Source organism: Mobula hypostoma, chromosome 6 (genome assembly GCF_963921235.1).
Source record: "Mobula hypostoma chromosome 6, sMobHyp1.1, whole genome shotgun sequence".
NCBI lineage: Eukaryota > Metazoa > Chordata > Chondrichthyes > Myliobatiformes > Myliobatidae > Mobula > Mobula hypostoma.
Genome location: NC_086102.1, coordinates 27,646,725 through 27,671,483, shown reverse-complemented (window position 1 = coordinate 27,671,483; position 24,759 = coordinate 27,646,725). Strand labels below are relative to the sequence as shown.

The window sequence follows — 24,759 nt, the reverse complement described above, 5'->3', positions numbered from 1 at the left end:
GGCTGGGGTTGTCCTGTTTTTGTGGACATAACATAGGACTTGGAGCACTTCTCTAACCATGATGTGTTATAGATACCTTGAATATAGTGGGAAGATTTCCTCTCAAATATATTCCCGGTGAAATCATAAAACTATCTAAAAGAGCAGTTCCCATTTTTTCCTGGAAACATTGCTTGAACAAAATCTTCCTACTGACAATGTTAATTAATTTCAGACATGCTGACATAATTTGTTATTTTAGTTCTCTTTCATTCTTTTGGTCATGATTTTTTAACTTAGATTGGTTAGTAAAATTGTCATGAGGCTGTAAGCTCTGAATAAATTTCACAACATTCAAAGTCTGTGACAGTGTACATTTGGAAGTTTGGAGCAGTTCGAATAAATTAAGGATACTTGTCATCCTGCAGTGTTAATAATTAAGTCATGGGTCTTGGGCCACCCTTTATCTTAAATCTGTTGCTGTGGTAACAGCTGTGGGTTATGGCCTCCACTGAGCATTGAGTAAAGCAAGTCCAAGATCACAAAGTACATTCCATTCACTTCCAGATTTATAACACTGTCAAAGAGAATGGTTGGTGTGAGGCATGAGGTCATACTGCACAAGAAACTGATTTAGACTGACTGAAGAGGACTACAAATAACAGGAGGTAAGCAAAGCACCAAATTTATCCAAATTTAATCTCTAAAGTTTTATGATTTATTAGCTTTATCATCTGTTTATTCATTGCCATAACTTTAAGATCAGCATTTCAGTGTTAAAATCAAAATTGTCTTTTGTGGGAGGAGAAGGTAGAGGAATTTACAACCAAAGTAGGAACAACATTGAAAGATTAAAAATCTTGAGCGTATTATTAATAGCTCCTCTAACATATAAAAGAAAGTGTTGCTGTCATCACAAATTCTTAGGGGGAAATCCTTCTGGAATAATATAAAAATTAGCCTAAACTAAGGACAAGCAGGTTCCTTCTTGGCTCACTTGTGTTCCAGATTTTGGAAGCATTTTTCTTCCTGTTTTTTTCAACATCACAGTGTAGCATCGATGGTATGGCTCATCGTGAAAATACAATGAGTTACCCTTCATTCCTATGAATGGAACTATTTTATACTGTGGTTAGTGTTCTATGTAAAGCTAACAGTTCTTTCCATGCCTTCTGCCAAAATATATTGAGCTGCACGGGCTTGAGTAGCCTTAGCAACATAAAAATGTTGGTTTCAAACGAGCAATATGATGTCGTCATTCAATCATTTTATTTATTAACTTCCATTACAGTGGTGTTCCTTGTATCTGATTGTGGTTAACATTTGGATCTGGATGGATTCAGCTACTTACATCTGGAGTTCACAGCCTCAGATGACAACCTGATCCCATTTCTAGTACTTCGAGTACACAATCTGTAAAATTGCTTTCAGACTAATGAATAACCGCAAGCGATTAAGCTAAAGCAATATGCTCCACAATACAGTTAATTGTTTTAGTCTTCTTGTACCTCTAAACATTTGCTGAGGTTTATTTGCACTTGTGTTCTACTGCCAACATTACATAATTATGAAAGCAAAATGTGAAAAATAAAAGCGTTTACCATCTTTTGAGAGAGGGTTGACATTCAATGTAAAGTAAGGAAAAGAAATTATAATAATAGATTTGTTGATATCTTTTACTGACAGCTGCTCATTTTTTTGTGGTAATTTAAAGTGCATGCTACCACACTGAGCCATGAACCTTCAAGGCAATCATCCTAGTCTCTCAGAAAGTATACTTAAAAACTGATGTTCATTTTAAAGGAGCTAGTCCTTTTCCCTTTCCTCTATCCTCAGAGAAGAAAAACATTTCCCACTCCAAGTGTGAAAAGGCCAATATATTTCAATTCAATAGCTTTAGCTGGAAATTTAAGTTCATATTCTCTCAGTGGTCACTTTATCAGAGGAGAAAATCTGCAGATGCTGGAAATCCAAGCATCGCACACAAAATGCCGGAGGAACTCAGCAGGCCAGGCAGCACCTATGGAAAAGAGTAAACAGTCGACGTTTCAGGCCAAGACCCATCAACGGGACTGGTAAAAAAAGACGAGAAGTCAGTGCAAGAAAGTGGGGGGAGGGGAGGAAGAAGTGCACGGTGGTAGGCGATGGGTGAAAGCAGAAGTGGGGAGGTGGTGAGGTAAAGAGCTGGAAAGCTGATAGGTGAAAGAGATAAAGGGCTGGAGAAGGGGGAATCTGACAGGAGAGGGTAGAAGACGATGGAAGAAAGGAAAAGGGGATGAGCAGGAGAGGGAGATGATGGGCAGGTAAGGAGATAAAGTGAGAGAGAGAAACAGGACTGGGAATGATGAAGAGGGGAGCAATTACCAGAAGTTTGATGTTCATTCCTTGTAACTTGCTGCCTTCATTTTACCCTTTACGAACACCCCACTACTAACATCAATCATGGCAATTACTTTATTTTAACACCTTTAATCATTATCACCACTCAAGGAGATCTGAAGGAATACATGACAAACATTTCATTAGTTATGAATACAAAATGGATTTGATATATTTCTGCCATTTTAAAAGATGGACTCAAGCCCAATGCTCAATAGTTTTGGATCATAAACATTTTTCTTTACATACTCTGCTCAAACATTTAATACATTACTAAATAATCAGTCGAATCCCAACAGGAACTCCTCTCAAATATCACTTACTCTGTGGTAGAGAATTATTAACCAATCTCACATCTCCGAAAACTAGGTTATTCATTTCCGTCACTACAGCAATGATGGCATTTCGTGCCCATAACATACTTTTCAACAGAGTTTTTTCTCTAAATTAAAAGGCATAAAAATAACCTAATTTATATTCTGCACTTATCTGAGCTCTACCTTTCCTGTTTTTAAGATTCTTACAAGAAAGACATTTGTTTAAAGAAATGAAGGTTTTTTGAATTTGAAAAGTTTTGATATTCAGCATATAAGTCCTTTAAAGATTTTGGTATTTTTACGGGTGAGTAGATTTTTTATTTCACTAATGGAACGCTGGTATCACCGTCAAGGCCAGAATTTTTTGCTCTTATCTAACTGCCCTTGAGAAGGTGGAGATGAGTTTTCTTAGAACAATGGCAGACCTTCCAGTGAAGATACTCCTACAACACTGTTGGAGACAGTGTCCCAGGATTTGCTTTTCATGTTGAATAAATCAGTAACAGGTGTAGTGCCCCAGGGATCAGTTCTTTACCCACATATTATATATTACAGTATTTATATTAATAATCTGGAGGCTAGGGCAAAGTTTAAAGTATCCAGGTTTGTCAGTGCCACAAAATTAGGTGGAATTAAATTAGGTGGTTGTGATTAAATTAATGTGACTCTGCAATAGATAAATGAAGTTTAATTTGGGAAAGTGTGAGGAATCAAAAGGCACATTATTATCTTAACGGAGAGAGGATAGTCTTATCAATAAGGGCTAGAGATGCTGGCTATAGATTCCTTGGCATTTACAAGAACAAGGGCATAGTAGAACATATGTTGAACATTTTCACAAGTGGGATATTTGCAAAGTGGGGGACATAACTACAAGATAATGTGTGGTCATTTAAAATAGAACTGTATAGATATTTCTACTCTTAGAAGGTGACTAATAACTGGAATTCGAAGGTATTTGGAGGCCAGATCATTAGAAGTATTTAAAGTGGAAGTACATGTATTTTTAAAAGACAGGATCAATGGAGACTCTAGGAACTGGAACAGAAGAACAGTTGAAACTTGGGACATATCGGCCATAATCATATGAAATAGTGGAGCAAGCTTGAGGGACAGATGACCTAACCCTGCTGCTTTCTCCCTTCATTTTCTTGTGTTTAGACCTAGCAATGATGAAGCATGTGAATTTTCAATTTAGGGCAATGTGCATCCTAGGGGAAACATACAAACTCCTATAGCCCTTGTCTTTGGTATTACAGTTTGTGGATTTGGGGGTTGATATTGGAATGCTTTCTTCTTCCAGCTGGGCAGACCCTCACGGAGCTGGGTGACTTGCTTCAGTGGTGGTGTCCTTCTTTCAACTTTGTATACTGGACGTCTGTGTTCTTCTGATATGTAGACTTTAGGTTCTCACTACCATCATGAACACTGCTCCATTTTGAGTTGTCTTGTAATAGGGTGTCCCAGGATTCACTAGAGATATTACTCCTTTTTAAGGAGGCTTTGAAACATCCTGATTATTCACCTGATAATCTATAAGGCCATAAGGTATCGGAATAGAATTAAGGCATTCGGCCCATTGAATCTGCTCCACCATTCAATCTGGGCTTATTTATTTATTTATTTTCCCTTTCAACCCCATTCTCCTGCCTTCCACCAGTAATCTTTGACACCCTTACAAATCAAGAACCTATCAGCCTTTGTTTTAATATACCTAATGATTTGGCCTTCACGGATGTCTGTGCAGTGAATTCCACAGATTCACCACCCCCGGCTGAAGAAATTTTTCCTCATCCCTATTCTAAAGGGATGTCCTTCTGTTCTAAGGCTGTGTGCTTTGGTTCTAGATTCACACATTAACTTGAAACATCCTAACCAAGTCCACCCTATCCAGATCCATCTCTTGGTATGGCAAAGCTTGGAATAATGTTTTACGAGTCCTGTGCCAAGAACCACAATGATACAGCCTACCTAATATAGATGGGTGAGTGCAGTTAAGGCTTCACTGCTGAGAATGTTGGCATCTTTTCCCAGGCCAATATTGGTTTGTTTATCATGCAGTCACTTGGGAGGATTTTGTAAAGACATTAGATGGAGGTGTTGCCTCTCCATCTTTTCAAGGTGTATGCCATGGTTCACTTCATGGCAGACACCAACAGAATCAACAACCTCATTCGTAAGGCCAGTGATGTTGTGGGGATGGAACTGGACTTTCTCACGGTGGTGTCTGAAAAGAGGATGCTGTCTAAGTTGCACGCCATCTTGGTCAATGTCTCCCATCCACTACATAATGTACTGGTTGGGCACAGGAGTACATTCAGCCAGAGACTCATTCCTCCGAGATGCAGCACTGAGCGTCATAGGAAGTCATTCCTGCCGGTGGCCATCAAACTTTACAACTCCTCCCTTGGAGGGTCAGACATCCTGAGCCAATAGGCTGGTCCTGGACATATTTCATAATTTACTGGAATAATTTACATATTACTATTTAACTATTTATGGTTCTATTACTATTTATTATTTATGGAGCAACTGTAACAAAAACCAGTTTCCCCCGGGATTAATGAAGTATGACTATGACTGTGACTATTACAGATGGGCAGGGATCACTGCTACCGAGTGAACTATGAGTTTTGTGTCCAGTTTGAGCTTTTGATCCTCCAAAACTGTTTTCTTCAGTGACCAAAGACTGTAACCCATACAGTTGAAAGCAATGGTAAATTTCATCATTGATTTTGGAACAACTTAGCAGATAATAAGGGCATTTTGTAGATGGTGTACACTGCAACCACTGTGCACCAAAGGTATGTCTGTTTAGTCGGTGCATGGGGTGTCAATCAAATAAACTGCTTTGTCCTGGATGGTGTTTCATGTTATTGGAGTTGCAGTCATCAGGCAAGTTGAGACAACTCCATTGCATTCCTTGATTTGTTACTTGTAAATGGCTTTGGGAGCCAGTATCAATACTCAGTCTCTGATTTACTGTACTTAGCTGCTCTATTTCTGCAGGTAGTTTAGTTGCAATTCTGGTCAATTGTAACTCCAATATAGCTGGTGGAAAGAGATGCAGGGACAGCAATACTCTTGAATATAGTTGGTTATAGCCACTCCAATTGGATATGACTCGAGCTTTGCAAACATACAGTACTGTACAAAGGCTTAGGCACATATTTACTGTTGGGTTCCTAAGACTTTTGCACAGTACTGTAGTAGTTTATGTATTGCACTGTACTGTTGCTGCAAAAGAAACAAATTTCATGACATATAAGAGTAATGATAAACCTGATTCTGATATGGGTCTCTGTTGTGGACTGAGAGTGGGAGGAGACAGGGAGAGGGGAATCATGTTTGGAAAAAGTGGAAGGGAGAGGGGAGGAAGCAAGAAGCACCAGAGAGATATTCTGTAATGATCAACAAATCAATTGTTTGAATTCAAATTGACCTTGCCTGGTGTCTCAGGGCTGGGAGTGGCAGCACCTGCGCCACCCCCCACCCCTGGTACTCCTTCTCTGCCACCTGTCCTACCCCCTTCCCACAGTGCTCCACCCTCACCACTCCCAAGATCCTTTGCTCCTGCCAGATTTACAAACCTGCTCTCCACTCCACATTGACAAATACAGTACTGTGCAAAGGTGTTGGGCACCTTAACGACATAAATGTGCCTAAGACTATTGCACTGTACTGTACATCACAAATATACTTGCTATTCAGGAGACAATACCTGATTGTTAACCAGCGAACTGTTTCTTTTTGGTTCTCATTGAGACTGATGCTCCTTTACTTGAATTCCTTCATGCCATGTTTAATCATATGTTGTCCTAATGTCAAGGGCCGTATCTTTCAGTTCACCTGTTAGATTCAAATTAAGACTGGAGAATAATGGGACCTAGCATATTCCCAGCAAAACATACGCAGGATGTTAATGAGCTAGTGCTTACTAAATAGGAGCCACTAGATGACCGGGAGGTGACTGCATAGGTGATAATTAGTAAGTTTGTTCTACTTTTTGTAGTCTGGATATACCTGGACGTTTTTCACATTGGTGTTGATGTAACTGTATTTTAGCAGCTAGTTTTGGAGAACGGACCTTCAGCCCTATAGGTTATATATTGTTCTGCCCACTGTTCTTTGCCATTTCCATTGCTGTTATAATCACAGGGACTTGAATTAAATTGGCTAGTTTTTGTAATGTGGGGGGACTTTGAAGGAAATTGCGATGGATTGTCTAATAATCTCTTTCAAACCGAAATACCTCAACCTTGATTTTGACATTCATGTAAGTATTGTATATTTACTTATATGCTTTATGCACTAGAGTCAGCATAGAAACAGGCCCTTCAGCTCATCTAGTCCCATGTCCCTTTCATTTGTGTACTTATCTAAATTTCCCTTAATTGTAAACTCGCATCCGTCACTTCCACTAGCATTTCATTCCACACTCACACCACCCGCTGAATGAAGAAGTTTCCCTTCAGGTTTACTTGAAACATTTTACCTTTTACCATTAACCTGTGACCTTAGTTCTAGTCTTACTCTACTTCAGTGGAAATTGCTTGTTTGCATTTACCCTGTCTATACTCCACATAATTTTGTGTACCTCTATCAAATCTCCCCTCATTCTCCTATTTCTCCTCATTCTTCAACCTTTCCCTATAACTCAGGTCCTAAAATCCTGGCAACATCCTTGTAAATTTTCCTCTGTATTCTTTAAATCTATTGACATTTCTCCTGGAGGTAGGCGACCAGAACTGTACACAATACTCCAAATTCAACTCCACTCAACATCTTAGACAACTACAGCGTAGCAATCCAACTCCTATAATGAAGACTAATGTGCCAAAAAGCTGTCTTTCCATCCATGACGCCACTTTCAAAGAATTATGGATCTGTATTCCAAGATCCCTCTGTTCCACCTCAGTGCTGATCCTGGACGACCCTGGTTTGTTCTGACAAAGTGCAACACCTCATACTTGTCTGTATTAAATTCCATCCGCCATTTTTCCAGCTAGTCCAGATCGTGCTGCAAGTACATCACATCAGAATTTAAATTTAAATTTGCAATCAATCTAGGGAAGCTGGAGTAGAGTAAAGGTTTAGAAAGTTACAAACTTCACTACATGTACAGAGTTAGCAATTTTAAGGCTTGTGGTGAACAGACCTTGTCGGGAAACTCTGGCAGTTCTAGCCAAAACTCCAGTATTTCCACTCACACCCTGCTGTTTGGAACCATCATAGCAACACCGCCCAAGCATTCTATCCTGTCTGCAGTTATACTGAAGAATCTCTCCACTTAACTTGCTTTGCCGGAGAAGAGAAGGTGTAAGGTACCTTATATTTTTAACTGTTTTTACTTTATATTGTTTTAAGTATTCAATAAGATTTTGAATTGCTTAATTGGTTTTAGTACTTTTTGAGTGCTTCCGAACTGAGACATTCAGAAATATTCAAAGCTTTTGACAGGTTTGACAGCTGGCAAAACTGGGGTGTGTCTTACAAAGTATTTTAACCATGCAGGGCATTGCCTTTTACTTGCAAGTGAAGTGGGGTGAAGGGAATCAGCAACAGGTAACCGGAAACAAGAGAAAATCCGCAGATGCTGGAAATTACAAGTAGTACACACAAAATGCTGGAGGAACTCAAAAGCATCTATGCAAAAGAATAAACTGTCGACATTTTGGGCCAAGATCCTTCATCAGCACTGGTAAAAAGATTCAAGAAGTCCCGTCCTGATGAAGGGTCTCTGCCTTCGGGTTCAACTGTTTACTTTTTTCCGTAGATGCTCCCTTCTCATCTCTTTTTTCCAGTCCTGATAAAGGGTCTCAGCTCAAAACATCAACTTTTTACTCTTTTCCATAGATATTGCCTGGCCTGCCAAGTTCCTCCAGTACTTTGTGTGTATTACAGATAACCACAGCTGGTTCATGACTAACAATAACTTCTGGCCCATTGTTGAAGTGAGCTAACAATACCAGTAAGACCAGGAAACAAGTTGTTGCATCAACCTTTTACCCTGGAGCTACATACACTCAATCCTACCTCTCTGACAGGAAACAGATGGCTTTCTACATAATAGAAATATGGAAATTAGAATTGTAGACTCACACAGAACAGAAAAATGACCCTACAGCCCATAATACTCATGCCTTCCTCTTCGTCCAACTATGCTAATCCCATTTATCTTAATTAGAACCATATCTTTCCATGCACAGCCTATTTATGTGCCTTTCTAAATATATCTTAAATGTAGTGATTATATATGATTCCATTGTCTCCTCTGTCAGCAAGTTCCAAATATCATCTAGCCTCAATGTTTAAAAAAGCAGGTCCATCAGACCCCTTTTCTGACTTCTATGTTCCATGCCCAGTCCTGTGAAGGGAAGCATGTTATACGCCTCTTCACCATCCTATCTACCCACATTTCCACTTTCAAGGAACTGTGAATTAGAACACCAAATTCTCTCTGTTAATCATCATTGTTTACTGAACTACCATATATCCTATCACTTCATGACTTCCCAAAATGCAACACATTATACTTATTATGATTAAATTAAATCTGCCAATGCTCTACTCAATCTTTCATCTAATCTGTATTCTTCTCTACCCTTTGACAACCTTCTTCACTATCCACAATACTACCAATTTTTAAGTCATCGACAAACTTACTGAATGCATCTCCTACATTCCCATCCAAGCTGCTGGTTTCCAAGAAACTGATTATTGACTTCAAGAGGAGGAAAACAGAGGTCAGTGAGCCAGTTCTCATCGAAAGATCAGAGGTGGAAAGGGTCAGCAATTTTAAATTCTCGGTGATATCATTTCAGAGGGCATGTCCTGGGCCCAGCATTTATGAAGAAAGGACAACAGTGGCTGTACTTCAGGAGCTTGCAAATATTCAGCTTAATACATAAAACTTTTCAAACTTCTATAGTTGTGTGGAGAGTCGCAGCCTGGTATAGAAACACCAATGTCCTTGAACAGAAAATCCTACAAGCAGTAGTTGATAAATCTCAGTCCATCACGATTAAAGCCCTCCTCATCATTCAGCACATCTACAGGAAAACAGCATCCATTATCAGGGACCCCAACCACCCAAGATCATGCTCTCTTCACGCTGCTGCCATCAGGAAGAAGGTACAGGAGCCTCAGGACTCACATTACCAGGTTCAGGAGCAGTTATTACCCCTCAACCATCAAGCTTTTGAACCAGAAGAGATAACTTCAGTCAACTGAACGCCCCATCACAGATATGGTCTCCCAACATATAGACTCACTTTCAGGGATCCTTCATCTTATTGCTTATTGCTTATTTATTATTATTATTTTATTTTAGTAATTGCACAGTTTGTTGTTTTTTTGCACAATGGCTGAATGCCCAAGTTGGTGTGGTCTTTCATTGATTCTATTGTGAATTTATTGAGGATGTCCACAGGAAAATAAATCTCACGGTTGTATATGGTGACACATATGTGCTTTGATAATAAATTTACTTTGGACTTTGAAGCTGTTAACATTTATCACATCCAAGAGTCCTAGCATTAGTTCCTGCATTGCACCACTGGCCACGGACTCCCAATCAGAAAACAAACATCATTCTACCACTACTTGCTCCAATCGTTAACCTAGCTTTGGACCCATTTGGCTAGTTCTATCAGGAAATGTAGAGGAGGTTTGACCCAAAAGCAAGGCAGTGGAGAGAATTCAGTGATGAACAATAACTTTAATAATGGACTGCAAAAATAACAAGCCATGTGGGGCCACAAAACAAGAGAGAACAGATACTAAACACCACAGGCAACAAGGTAACTAAAGGCTAGGAGCAATTGGTTGAGGCTGGTTGGTTTGATTGGTGAACGAGCACTGTGGATGAGAGCTGGGGTTTAAATAGGCTGCAGGTGGGGAGTTGGAAATGAGTGGCAGGTCACTCCTGTTACCTGGCTGGAGACTGGGAGATGTCTGCCTGTGAAAGCCTGACAAGTTCATCCTGAGTCACATATGCCTTAACTGCCTGAGCCAACCTACCACATAGGATCTTGTCAAATGCATTATTGAAGTCCAAAGAGACAAAATCTAACACAATGACTTCATCAGTCTCCTTTGTTACCTCCTTGATAAACTAAATCACACTAGTGAGGCAGGATTTCCCCTACAGAAAGCTTAAATGACTATCCCTTTGATCAGCATCTGCCTCTCCAAATATACATAAACCCCATCCCATAGAATTTTCTCCAATAATTTCCTTACCATTAAAGTAAGTTTCGCTGATCTGTTGTTACCCTTAATTAAAGGAACAAAATTAGTTATCCCTCCCTCCCCCATCTTCTTTGCACATAGATTACCCTTATGGAAGGGGTGGCAAACCTTTTTGACAGTTTGTACCTGAATTAGCAATAATCTTCCAGAAAATTCTATCAGATGAATGGAGATTATTATTAACTAATGAATAAGTAATAATGATTATGGGTGTTTTGAAGGAAAAAGAATGTCCTGTTGCTTATTTACATACTGTATATTCATTATTCTACTATTCATAAAAGTATAACAGAGACATATTTGCATAAATGAAGTTGTTTAGAAAAGCTGTTCAAAATTATTAGTATTAATCTTTGAAAAAAATAATTGGAATATAACATAATTTCCAAATTACACAACCAACACACATCAAAGTTGCTGGTGAACGCAGCAGGCCAGGCAGCATCTCTAGGAAGAGGTACAGTTGACGTTTCAGGCCGAGAAGGGTCTCAGCCTGAGACATCGACTGTACGTCTTCCTAGAGATGCTGCCTGGCCTGCTGTGTTCACCAGCAACTTTGATGTGTGTTGCTTGAATTTCCAGTATCTGCAGAATTCCTCGTGTTTGCGGTTCCAAATTACACCTTTTTCATTGTGGGTGAGTAATAAAAAAATCGAGGGGCAGCAATGCGCCACTATATTTGTGTGCATGCCACCTTGGGCACGTGCCACAGATTCACCACCACTCCCCTATGGTCTCTCACTCCCCTCTTTATCCTAATATATTGGGAGAATGACATCGGATTCTCTTTATTTTCACTTGGCTTCCTTTTTCCCCACTTAGCTTCTTTCTTATTTATTCTCCTGAATCCTCTACATTCCTCAAGGGACTGCAGTTGTATAAACCTGTCACATGTTTCCTTTTATCTCCTGATCTAACCAGCAATACCCTTTGTCTTCCAAGGTTTCTTAATCTTCCCTTCTTTGCCTTTCACCATTACTGGAACATACTGGTCCTGAACTCTTTAAAACAGTTTCTATTTGTCAGACGTTGATTTACCTACTCCCAATCTACTTTTGACAGATGCTATCTTGCATTATCAGACCATTGAAATCAGAGTTCACCCAACTTAGCACTGAAATGTGTGGACAGGCATGATCCTTTTACATAATTACTCCAAAACTTACAAAATTGTGGTCATTGTCTCTAAATCGTTCCCCAAACGGCACTTCCACCACCGAACTCATTTCATTTCTCTTCACAGTCCTTTCGCTTGTATTACAAAATTGGTTTTGCCAACAATTAATAAATAGTAAATCCTGAGTTCAAGTTTCCACTCTTGTACTCAACCTGGCTATCATATCATTTTCCAAATCCCAATCCATCTCAAAAAATGAGAGCTTTAATTCAATGCAAATCAGTTCTAAAAGGAAAACTGCTCTCTGAAGTTTGTACTTTTACTTATGAATGCTAGTTGTGTGCTTAATCCTTCAAAGAAAACATTAAAACCATAACGGTAATGTCTAATTGAGAAACAGTCTGATCCAGCTACACAGATTATATATTGTATACTGTATTCTATACCTTTCTGTTCTAAACAATAGTGGGCCCCTCACTAAGTACAATAAGAAGAGATGAGAAAAGCAAAGAACAAGGCCATTTTCAGTCAGGGCTTTTGCTGTCCTACAAGCAGTCACAGGCAGACATGAAAATCAGAGTCAAAACCCATGCAAGTACTTGATTCATTTTTTATTTCAAAACTTTTACATTCATGGTCATTATATACTGTGGTGTTAACTTATTTCTCTTTAAAAGGCCATGGCACCATTGCCACTCATGTAGCCCCCCACCCCGCACCCAGGGTGCTAAACCTTTTGATTCTTTGAGGGGATTCCCACTCGACTTGGCCACTCCATGTGCAGCAGTGGAAGGAGCCACTGCATTGTCTGCACCAAGATTTAGTTCATCCCTCAGTACATACTCCTGCGTCCTGGCAGGTGCCCAGGTGCCAGTCAGCAGCATATTATCTTGCACTGTGATAGAAGACCGACAGTTTTCGGGCAGACGAAAGAGCACCTTTCACTGAGTTCATGACCTTTCATCAGCCATTGATGTCTGTCTCGGTGTGTGCCCTGTGATCAGGGGACTCTAGATCAGAGAGTCCTCTGTAACGTAGCTGCTGTGGGTGAACAGAGACAAGGATCCTTGCATCCTCCTCAAAGTTCAAAGTAAATTTATTGTCAAAGTACATATATGTCACCGGTTACACCCCTGAAATTAGTTTTCTTGCTGGCATACTCAATAAATCCAATAACCATAATAGAATCAATGAAAGACCGCACCAGCAGGATAGACAACCAGTACACAAAAGACAATGAACTGTGCAAAGAAAAAAAGAAACAATAATTATAATGAGCAGAAAGACATGCATGAAATGGTTATTAGGAGTAAACACATTCATAATGCATGCATATATCGAGTAACAGAACTTGAGACTGACATGACAGCATACAAGGACAAACTTTATCAACAATTTATAGCACAATATCCCTTCCTTCCTTCATCCAAGTAAATGTACAAAAATAGCATATCAATGTAAAGTGATTATAAAGAAATACTTAATCCCTATAGACGTGTTAAACCAAATAAAGTATGAGGTTACACAAGAGATGGAAAGAAACCACATAAAGACCATAAGAAAATAATGAGGATGCCACCTCTGAAGTGCTGTTGAGAATAGAATTATTTCAACAACTGCTCCATAATCTGACAGTAACAGCAACTACATAGACGTAGAGCCTCTGCAGACTGCTGATGATGAAGCTGAGTTTACAGACAAAATTATCTTAACATTTAACACCAAACTAACAGAATACATGGACACTGATCCAACAAAAAGACCTTACATACCAAACAAAACACATCATCAAAATGTGCAAACATTGTTACTAATCTCATGAGTATTTAGGAAAACTTGAAATGTTTGAAGAACTACACACAGATAACATACTACATAGCATTAACAGTAGTGCAGTACAATGGCTCCAAAATAGAGATGTTCATCAACAGAAGCTCGAAACTGAGTAATGAAATGAGAACAGAGAAATGGCAGAAGTGATTAAGAAGCAAAATTAAAACCTTTCTTTCTTTCTTTTTAAATCTTTTTATTAAGTAAGTATACAAAAAAGGTAAGCCATATAAACATTAATACAATGTTAAAGTATAATAAAATTCCAAAAGCTATCAATACCAAAAAAAATACTACAAACAATGTAATTTAAACATAAGAAACCAAGATAACATAATAGTATACTAAATTTTATATATATCAATGGAAAAAAAAAGAAAAAAAAACCCCAAAAAAAAAACCCACCGTGCAGCTAACTAAAAGCAAGGCAAAGCAATGGGCTAACTTGAAACCAAACAGAGTTAAACTTAAAATCACGTCCTCAATCCCGACCTCCATTAAAAACAGTGAAAAAAAAACAAGAAGGGTAAATATTACATTAAATGAAAATATCGAATAAAAGGTCCCCAAATCTGTTCAAATTTAAATGAAGAATCATAAAGGTTACTTCTAATTTTCTCCAAATTCAAACATAAAATCGTCTGAGAAAACCAAAAAAAGGTAGTTGGAGCATTAAGCTCTTTCCAATGTTGTAAAATACATCTTTTCGCCATTAAAGTAAGAAATGCAATCATTCTACGGGCTGAAGGGGAAAGATTACTAGAAATTTTAGGTAGTCCAAAGATAGCAGTAATAGGGTGAGGAGAGATATCTATATTTAATACCTTAGAAATAATATTGAAAATATCTCTCCAAAAAGTTTCCAAAGTAGGGCAAGACCAAAACATATGAGTTAAAGAGGCTATCTGCCCCAAACATCTATCACAGAAAGGATTAATATGCGAGTAAAAACGCGCTAACTTATCTTTGGACATATGTGCTCTATGAACCACTTTAAATTGAATTAGGGAATGTTTAGCACAAATAGAGGAAGTATTAACTAATTGTAAAATCTGCCCCCAATCATCCACAGAAATGGTAAGCCCCAATTCCTGTTCCCAATCTACCCTAATCTTATCAAATGGAGCTTTCCTAAGTTTCATAATAATATTATAAATCATAGCCGATGCACCTTTCTGGCATGGATTAAGGTTAATTATCGAATCTAAAATATATGTAGGAGGAAGCATTGGAAAGGAAGAAAGTATAGTACTTAGGAAATTTCTAACTTGTAAATATCTAAAAAAATGTATTCTTGATAAGTTATATTTATTAGATAATTGTTCAAAAGACATAAGGGAACCATCTAAAAATAAATCCAAAAACCGTAAAATACCCTTAGTCTTCCAAGTTTGAAAAGCGCGATCCAAAATTAAAACCTTAAGAGCAGAAATAGTCCACCTCATGGAGTATGGTTAGCCTGAGCAAGAAAGATAAGAGAAAAGCTAAGGAAATACAAGGTCCATACAAGATATGATCAACCTAACTAAAGCATTGTAAATTCTATAGATACACCAAAACAAAAGCTTGGTGAATACAAAGCCAGACTAAACAGGTACATGAAATGCACCACATGAAGAAAACAGAATTATCAGTTCAGAAACAATGAAAAAGGTTTATACAATTCATTGAAACTAAACTAAACGCACCAAAGTGTCACCAACCCTAGCACAGAATTACCAACAAACCCAGAGATAATGTATTTTTGGTTTATTATCTAGTCAAAATAGGTGACACTCAATCAAGAATCAAGTTCAATATGGAAGTTAAAGAATGCACACACGCAATTGAAGAAATGCAAAAACCTGAAGTTACAATGGATGTGTTGAAAGTGATTATAACAAATACCCACAACTGATAAGTGATTAATTCATATTGCTATCAAAATTACTTGCCTTCATCCGTACCAAATAATACATATCAAAAATTTTCTTAAAAATCCTGAAAACATGCCTGAATTTTTGTCAGAAGTAAAACATATCTCTGACTTAAAGGAGAAATCACAAATGACCCATCAAAACATCGTCCTATTACTTGCTTACAAATGATATATAAAATTGTAACATCATGCATCCCACAGCTAATCACCACTCACTTAGATAACCATAATATACTTACAGAAGAGCAGAAAGTTTGCTGTACGGGTATGAAAGGATATAAAGAACAACTGATAATAGATTCTGTAATTCTAAATCAAGCCCAGAATCTAAACCCAATATTTGTGAAATTCCTATAAGATCTGATGAAGCATTGGTGTTCTATATTCACCTTATCTATTAACAACCAAAAAAGAACAATTATTGTCAACAGGATAAACTGAGGCATTTTCCAGGGCAAATCTTTAACCCCGCTATAGCTTAGTCGAGCTTTATACCCTCTCTCTAACTTACTGAATCGGATGCAAATTGGGTATCAAATCAGAAACAAGCAAACGAATTAGACCTTGATACACCTTCTATGCCTGGGGCAATTTGAAATTGTATGCTTCTTCATCAGTAAAGCTAAAGCAATTAATTCAAACTGTAGAACCATTTTCAAAAGGTATAAACATGAACCTTGAGCTAGATAAATGCAGGACATTAAACATAGAGAAAGGTGCAATAGAGCTAGTAGAATATAAAACAGAGCAACAGCGTACAATACAACTGATGGATGAATATCAAACATATAAATATCTGAGATATTAACAAGCAAAGAAAATAGATCATAGTGCGATAAAGGGAAAGCTTTCATCAGAACTTACTCCAGGGTTTAAGAAAATCTGCCAAACAGAGCTCAATAGTAAGAATATAACAAAGGTAATAAACACTTTCACTATACCCATATTAACGTATTCTTTTGGCATAATATCTTGGTCTGAAATTGATCTGGAAAACTTACAAAGAAAAATAAGAACTGAAATAACAAATTTTAGAAAATACTATGTACTCTCGAATTCACTTAGATTAACACTACCTGGGACAGAAGGGGGGAAGCAAAATAACAGATGTAAAAATTTACACAACAATCAGATAAGACGTCAAAGGATATATTTTCATCATCAAAGACAGGATTCAGCACTCCATGGGAGCATATACAATTCTGAAAAGTACATACCACTAAACTTAAATGAAAGCACAACCCAGAAAAATGAAGACATTTTCACTATAGGATAACACGTCAGCCAATGGAAATGCATAACCATTCATGGAAGACATCCCCACAATCTGAGCAGACTAGATGTCACAAAGAAGGATCAAACGCCTGGCCCAGAATTGGAGACCTCTTCCAAGAAGCAAAGGCTTTCCTTTTGGCGATACTGAATCAGGTGATTAACACAAAAATGATCAAAAATACATAATAAAAGGCCAACAAATTCAGGAAGATAATGCAGAAAATGCCAAAAGAAACTAGAAACAATCCAACACATTACAGGATCCTGCAGCAGTTTAGCTCAATCTGATTACTTACACAGGCACAATCAGGTGGCAAACATCATTCACCAAAATCTTGCAGGGTGGGTGGGATCCTTCATTGTGTTGTTGGCCTTTTCCAACACTTTTCTGTCTATATATCCTTAATGGCTGGTAAGCTGGTGTTGGTGATGTGCAGGTGGTTTTGACTACCTGCTGTAGAGCTTTCCTGCCTGCCGCAGTGCACTTTCCATACCATGCAATGATGTGGTATATTAGGATGTTCTCTACTGCACAACAGTAGAAGGACTTAAATATTGTGCATACTCCAGCTCTCCTGAGCTTCCTCAGAAAGTCGAGGTGTTGATAAGCTCTCTTGAATGTGTAAGATGTGTTCTGGAACTATGAAAGTGTGTACAAGATGTACACTCTCAGGAGTTTGAGACTGCACTGCTATGTCGCCGATGCAAAGAAGGGTGTAAGTGGTGTGAGTTCTCCTGAAGTCAATAACCATCTCTTTTGTCTTGTTGACATTGAGGAAGAGGTTATTTGCCCCGCATCAGGCCTCAAGCTCTTCCACCTGTAGGTCGTTTCTTCTTTGCTGGTGATGAGCCCCACCACCGTCTTGTCATTGGCAGACTTGACAATGTGATTACTCATGTGCTTGGCCATGCAGTCATGTGTGAGTGGAGTATACAGTAGTGGGCCCAGTACACAGCCCTGGGAGATATCATCATATTTTAATGTTATATGTCATTAATAGTTGTGTCTTTTCATATTTCTGTTGTCTATAGGTGTTACTATGTACAATTAAAGCTATTTAGCAGGGTGGCAGAGGACCAGCCTAGAAGCACAGAACAGGAATCTCACTATGACAAATAATGAAACTGAATTGATAATTTTTGTAATATGTGGGTTGCGTATTTAGTGTCTTCTTAATGTGTCAGTAAAGTATTTGATTTAAAAAGATCATGGAAAATACAATGCAGTCAATAAGGAGTGGGTTATAAATTTGGCTTTGTCAGTGGTATCCACATACAAGAAATTCAAAGTCTGTGCTTAAAGTTAATTTCCTGCCAATAAAAGAGATCCCAAAGTACCTTGTAGTGAGTGTCCGTAATTAAACTGACGCTAACCCACATAAGGTTTCAAATGTCCAAAATCTTAGAGTTGAAGGTAGACTTTAAAGAGTGTCATTAATAGTTTGGAACTTTATTTCCAGGAGCAAGGAAGAATGAGGGAAGATTTGATAGAGGTATACAAAATTATGAGGGGTATTCATGGGGTAAATGCAAGCAGGTGTTTTCCACTGACATTGGGTGAAACTAGGACTAGAGATCATAGGATGAGGGTGAAAGTTGAAACAGTTAAGGGGAACCTGAGGGGGAACTTCTTCAGTCAGAGGTTGCAATGAGCTGCCAAAAGAAGTGGTGGATGAGAGTTCAATTTCAACACTTGAGCGAAGTTTGGATAAGTACATGCGAGAAAGGTGTATGGAGGTTTATGATCCTGCAGCTGGCTGATGGAACCAGGCAGAATAGTAGTTCAGCGTGGATTGATTAGTCCAGGGGCTCTGTTTCTGTGTTGTAGTGGTCTATGACTCTATGATAGAAGCAAAAATATCTGTGGAGAGGCATTCTGGAGCTTGGGCTTTAGCAGCCGAATGTATGGTTATTATGGGTGGACTGATTATCAGAGTTGGAGGAGAGCAAATATCAGAGAATCAGAGCAAAGGAAAGGATATCAGAAACAGAAAAGAGCAAGCTTACAGGGAAATTTCTAAACAAAAATCAAGGATTGCCTAAGCAGGAGCAAGCATAGATCAACAAATACAGGAGTGTTTCATGAATGGAATTTAAGATGCTCTGGTAGAAATTTTCAATAATTTTGTTAGAAAATACAAGCATGTGTGAGGCCAGATAACTGAAGTATCCAGTTTACATAGAAAACCTACAGCACAATACAAGCCTTCAGCCCTGTATTGCTCATGCTTTTTAGAGGAAACAAAAGCATGAGCAATAGTTGAAATAACAGAGGAGCTGAGGTGGCGCGAGATTCCAGTAATCTCACGGAACTAAGTCATAATAGTGATGCCACCTTAGGTGTAAAGCTGAGTTCAAGGTCAGGTATGACTCATCAGGCAGAGATGTGGAGTAAAGGCTTGGGAACAGAGATGGTTGTGGAGCAAAGAACAAGGTCTTCCCTACATTTAATTTGAGGAAATTTCAGCTCATCTTGTCATGAATATTGGACAAATAGTTGGGGCATTTGGAGAGAGTCAACAAGGAACACGATGGTGAGGTGAAGTGAGATGTCATGAGGGTACAATGTGAACCTGAGGCTACATGTCTTCATATGAAGTTGAGAGACAACATGTAGAAAAGAGATAAGGTCAGTGAGGGATATCCCTGGAGGACATCAGAGGTAATTGCATGGTAGGTAGATATATGTATAGGGTTCAGAACAGAAGGAGGTGAGTGCAGACCCTCTAAGCTGGATGGCAGGTGAGCAATACTGGATAATGATGTGGTTAATTCTGCCAAAGTGGAAGACTGGTTGAGAGGGTCAGCATGGTTCAGTTTACCTTTGTCACAACTGCACAAGATACAATGAATGACCTTGATCAAGGCTGCTTTGATACTGTGGCAGAAATGAGAACCTAATTGCAAAGACCCACGTTCAATATTTTTAGGAACAGATTCTTCTCCTCCAACATCAGATTTCTGGATGGGTCCATGAACCTATGAACACTGCCTCACGATTTAATCTTCTGCATTATTTATTTGTTGATTTTTTTATTGTAACTTATAGTAATTTTTATCTAGTGCACTCTAATGCTGCCACAAAGCAACAGATTTCATGACATACAGTATGCCAGCGATAATAAACCTGATTGTGATTCTGACTCTGAAGGAGTTCTGTTTGATGGAAGGGAATCAAGGAGTCTTCGGCCCAGTTGAGGAATATGGAGGTTGAAAATGGTGCAGTAGTTTACAGGGAGAGGTTTTAATGACATAGTTGAAGGTTGTCTCTGTGCTTACAGAGACAAAAGTGCTGACAGTCTGAGAAAGACAAGGAATGTTTGATGGTCTCTAGTTCAGTGGGAATAGGGCTGAAACATCAGGAGTTTAATGGTCAAGATGAGATTAGAGAGTAACATTGGAAGAGAAACTGGAACATCACAAATGTTGTCCAGAACTGGAGTGCTAATGGCATAAAGAGCAACTGCATTTAATATCTAGGCAGTGTAAAAGTTGGTCCCACAAAGTGTTGTCTGCCCGCATGGAAAGAAATATTTCCTGTTTGGAATATTCATCAGAATGAGGCTTCTTCTCGGTACATTTTGAAAAGCCACTACTTATCATGTCGGTGCTATAGCATAGCATGGCTTATCGGGGTAAGCCTCTCCTTGTTGGCAGGTGGCATGAAAAACCCATTAACATGCATTGTGAAAAATGTGCAGATGTAACAAAAGGAAATGGAAAAGGCCAAGAGAAATACCAGCCAACTCACAACATGGGCAGCTTTGAAGAAAATAGGAAGTACTTTCTGCTGTTTTGCACTGTAGTTACTTTTGTGTTCCTTTTTTTCAAAGTGAGTAGGCACATGATGCTGCTCAAAGCCAAAATGAGCAATAAAACTATGACTGAGGCGCACAGCCACTATTCTTTCTAATTCAGCCTGACAATCGTGCTTTGTCCACGAAGAATTAGGAGCTCCCTATATCCATATACTGGTTGGACAAAAATTACCATACAGCTCATCATCTGAATCATTCTTATATTCCAAAACTTCTGCCCTCAACTTTCCTTTTTCATGTTGTGCTATAGCAGTTTTCTTTCTCTGCTTTTAGCACACCACTGCCAAGAGTGTGGTGGGAAAACATTCTAAAGGTTATAATGGGGGAAACCATTAGCCTTGGGACAATTGTGGAACTGCACTAAGTATGTACGTCTGTGGAGCTACATTTCAATGTCTGATCTCTCAGGATCAAGCTGACTTTCGAGATTTTGTTGTTTTTTTCTTGATTCTCTTATCTCGGAAACTTATATCCGTCAAAGCAGTCAGATGATCAGCTTTCAGGCCAATTTGAAATTAATAACTATGAGTGACATCATTCAAATAGATAGTGGGGAATCATTGACTTGAAGGCACACAGTATTTACAAAGATTAATATTAACTCTTTCTAATCATTATTCAATTAGTTTATGACTTCTGAAAATCATTTTCCAAATTGAATAGCAATACAAAGGGCTCATTCACTTTTTTAAAAACTCCATTTAAAAAATGCTAGTAATGTTGGAAAAGTTTGCATTTATTTTCACCACTAATAAAAATCAATATATTTGACAAAGGCCTCATGATATTTTGAGTTAATTCTGTTTTTCATTGATTCCAAAGGTTGGTTTACACAAAGCCATAGTCTTTCAATAGTTAAACTGTAGAGGAATGCTCTGGCAGTAGACTACATGGAACATACAGAGGGAAATGAAAGAAACAATGGTTAATAACAGAATTATTAAATATAACACAGCAGAAGCAGGCCGGTAGTTCTGCCCAGCTGCAGTTGAGCTGTGACGGACGTAAAACTGATGACCACAAATTTAAAAATTATAACTTTGAATGACGTTCACACAACAGTCAGCTCACAACAGGTAATCTTGACGGTCTATAAATCTATTCTTCATCCGTTTGCCAATGAAGAAAATTTGGTGTATATATACGTATATTGAATCAAGACTTGGCATGATTGATATCATCTCAAAGTACAATCAATTGTCCAGCTTTTCAGACTAACCCTGACTGAAAACTATATAAAAACACAAGACATTAAGTTTCCTGTGACCGCTCTGCCATTCAGTAAGAATATGGCTGATTTTTATGAAATTGCCACTTTCCGTAATCTGTCCAGTGTCCATTGTTCTCTTATTACCTAAACTTCCATTGAACTCTTGCTTAAATATGTTCAGATACTGAACTTCCACTCTCTTCTTAGTCAGAGAATTCCGAAGATTCACTGCCTTGTGGGAGAAATTTCTTTGACCTCAGTGATAGACATAACTTCCTGACTCCTGAACTCAATGTCTTAAACTAACAAAGGCATGCCTAACAAATGCATTCCTTACCACCATATTAACCTGTGTGGTTATTTTCAGAGAGCTTTGGACTTAGACTCCAAAATCCCCAGAATATATCAAAGCTGTTAACAACCCCTGCCATTAACTGTGTACTTCCCCTTTACATTTGATTTCCTAATTGCAACAGCTCACAACTGCCCAGATTAGATGCAATCTCTGGTTCCTCTGCCTACATCTGCAATATCTCAATGTATCCTTTCGCAATCTTCTATGCCATCCACAGCATCACCAATTTCTGTGTTATCTGCAAACTTACTAACTCGCTCTTTCACATTGTATCCAATTCATTTATGGCACAACAGTAGAGGTCCCAGTATGGATCCCTGCGGAATATCACTTTCACAGACCTCCAGCAAGTAAGACCAATTGACCACTACTCTCTGTCGTTTACAGGCAACTCAATTCTGAATCTAAACGGCCAATTTGCCATGCATATCATGGAACTTAACTTGTGAACGTAGGCACAAAAATGTGCAGGTAATGGTTGGATATTGATCATGTGTAGGCAGAATAGATTTAGTTTAATTTGGCTTTGTGTTTAGCACAGACATATAGACTGAGGGGTGTGTTCCTACACTGACTGTTCACTGTCCTATGTTCCCAAATTCAAGTATTTTGCATCACTTCTACATTAACTATCGACTTATGTTTATTTTTATTTATTTATGGAGATACAGCACTGAATAGGCCCTTCCTGGCCTTCAAGCCACACCACCCAGCAACCCCCGATTTAATCCCAGCCTAGTCTCAGGACAACTTAGAATGACTTACTGACCGGTACGGTCTTTGGACAGTAGTGGGAAACCAGAGCACCCTGAGGAACCCGTGCAGTCACAGGGAGTGCATACAAAGGCAGTGTCAGGGATTGAACCCAGGTCACCTGTACTGTAAAGTGTTGTGCTAACCGTGCCAACCTGTGTTATTAATTACCCTCCTTTGTTATGAATATTACCTCAGGTAAACAGGGTTCAGTTTTGTCTATTTCCATTTTTTGCTGTTCAAGTTTGAAAGCACTGTCTCTTCTGATCCGAGGGTGCAAGAAGAGCAGCTGTGAAATCCTAAAGTGAAGTCATCCACAAGAATAGACAAGTCAGTGAATAAAGTGTTGATAGATAAAATCACTGATGCTTCAACTTTTGTGTAATTTTAATCAAACTCTGTAGGATGCACACAGTTGCACAGTGGGCATTGTAAGAATTTATTTTCAAAGTTCCCCTCCACAGTCCAAGGGAGAAATGCTTAAAGTGATATTTATGTATGACAGACGTAGCCTGTACAAAGTTTCTATACTCTCCTCTGTAAGCAGGAGAGAATGCAAATAACATTGACCAACTCTTGAAATTGAGGTCTTCAATGATGTGGTTTTGATGAACACAATGCAAAAGTTTCTCACATTGTTGCGGTTTTGCATGAACAAGTGGGATTTATATTTACAAATGAAGATCCATTTCCAGTCTGTTATCTGACAGCTCAGTACCCGCTGCTCTGCTTATCAACCTCACTCTTTTCTATCATGGTATCATGAAATATTCCATGGGCTTTAAACAAGGGATGGCGAAGTACTTTGTGAATTATCAATCAAAAAATTATGGAAGTCTGGGGCCACAAACACAAAACAAATCTGCAGATGCTGGAAATCCAAAGCAACACCCACAACATGCTGGAGGAACTCAGCAGGCCAGGCAGTGTCTATGGAAAAGAATAAACAGTCGCCGTTACAGGCCGAGACCCTTCATTCATGGAGGCTCGGGGAGTAACTGCAGACAGAGTTGAAAATTGTGATTTTAAATCTTTCGAAAGTGGGAGATGTGGTGAGGGAAGTATGGTTCTGAGTGCAGGTTAAAATGACTTCTACCTCTACCTCTAATGAATGGATCATGGAAACTCCCATCCAAGTGAAAATGTCCTTAATAATGTTTTGATCTTTGCAATTGATGCACTCAAAATAGAATACATCATGTCATGAGACATAAAGAGGTACGTCAATTTCTATTTTTTTATACCAGAACATTGCTGAAATCAGAGGAACCAACAATTTTTCAACTTTTGCTTTCAATTAATATAAATGAGTTACGAATTCCTACAAATGTAATTATGCCTGTTTCAAAATAAGACAATATCTTTATGTTTCAATTTTAAAAAGTCAAGCATTGCTTATGACTTAGCCAGGGCTGAAACTTTACCATGATATCTATCAACGACAATCTTAAATTTCAAAGTAAATTTAGCATCAAAGCAAATAAACTGTATGTTACCATGAAATTTATTTTCTTGCAGGAATTTACAGGAAAAAAGAATTACAAACAGGATTTCA

The 24,759-nt window shown here is 38.4% G+C and overlaps 1 protein-coding gene across 2 annotated transcripts in view; it reads left to right on the top strand.

The window, feature by feature from the left end:
- Positions 1–526: 526 nt before the first annotated feature.
- The window catches only part of LOC134347888 (polycystin-1-interacting protein 1-like), a 62,152-nt gene continuing 37,919 nt past the window's right edge, over positions 527–24,759 (top strand). For both annotated transcript variants that reach the window (XR_010018288.1, XM_063050466.1), the window contains exon 1: positions 527–647. The gene's annotated coding sequence lies outside the window, so the exon portion shown is untranslated. The remainder of the gene's footprint in view (positions 648–24,759) is intronic.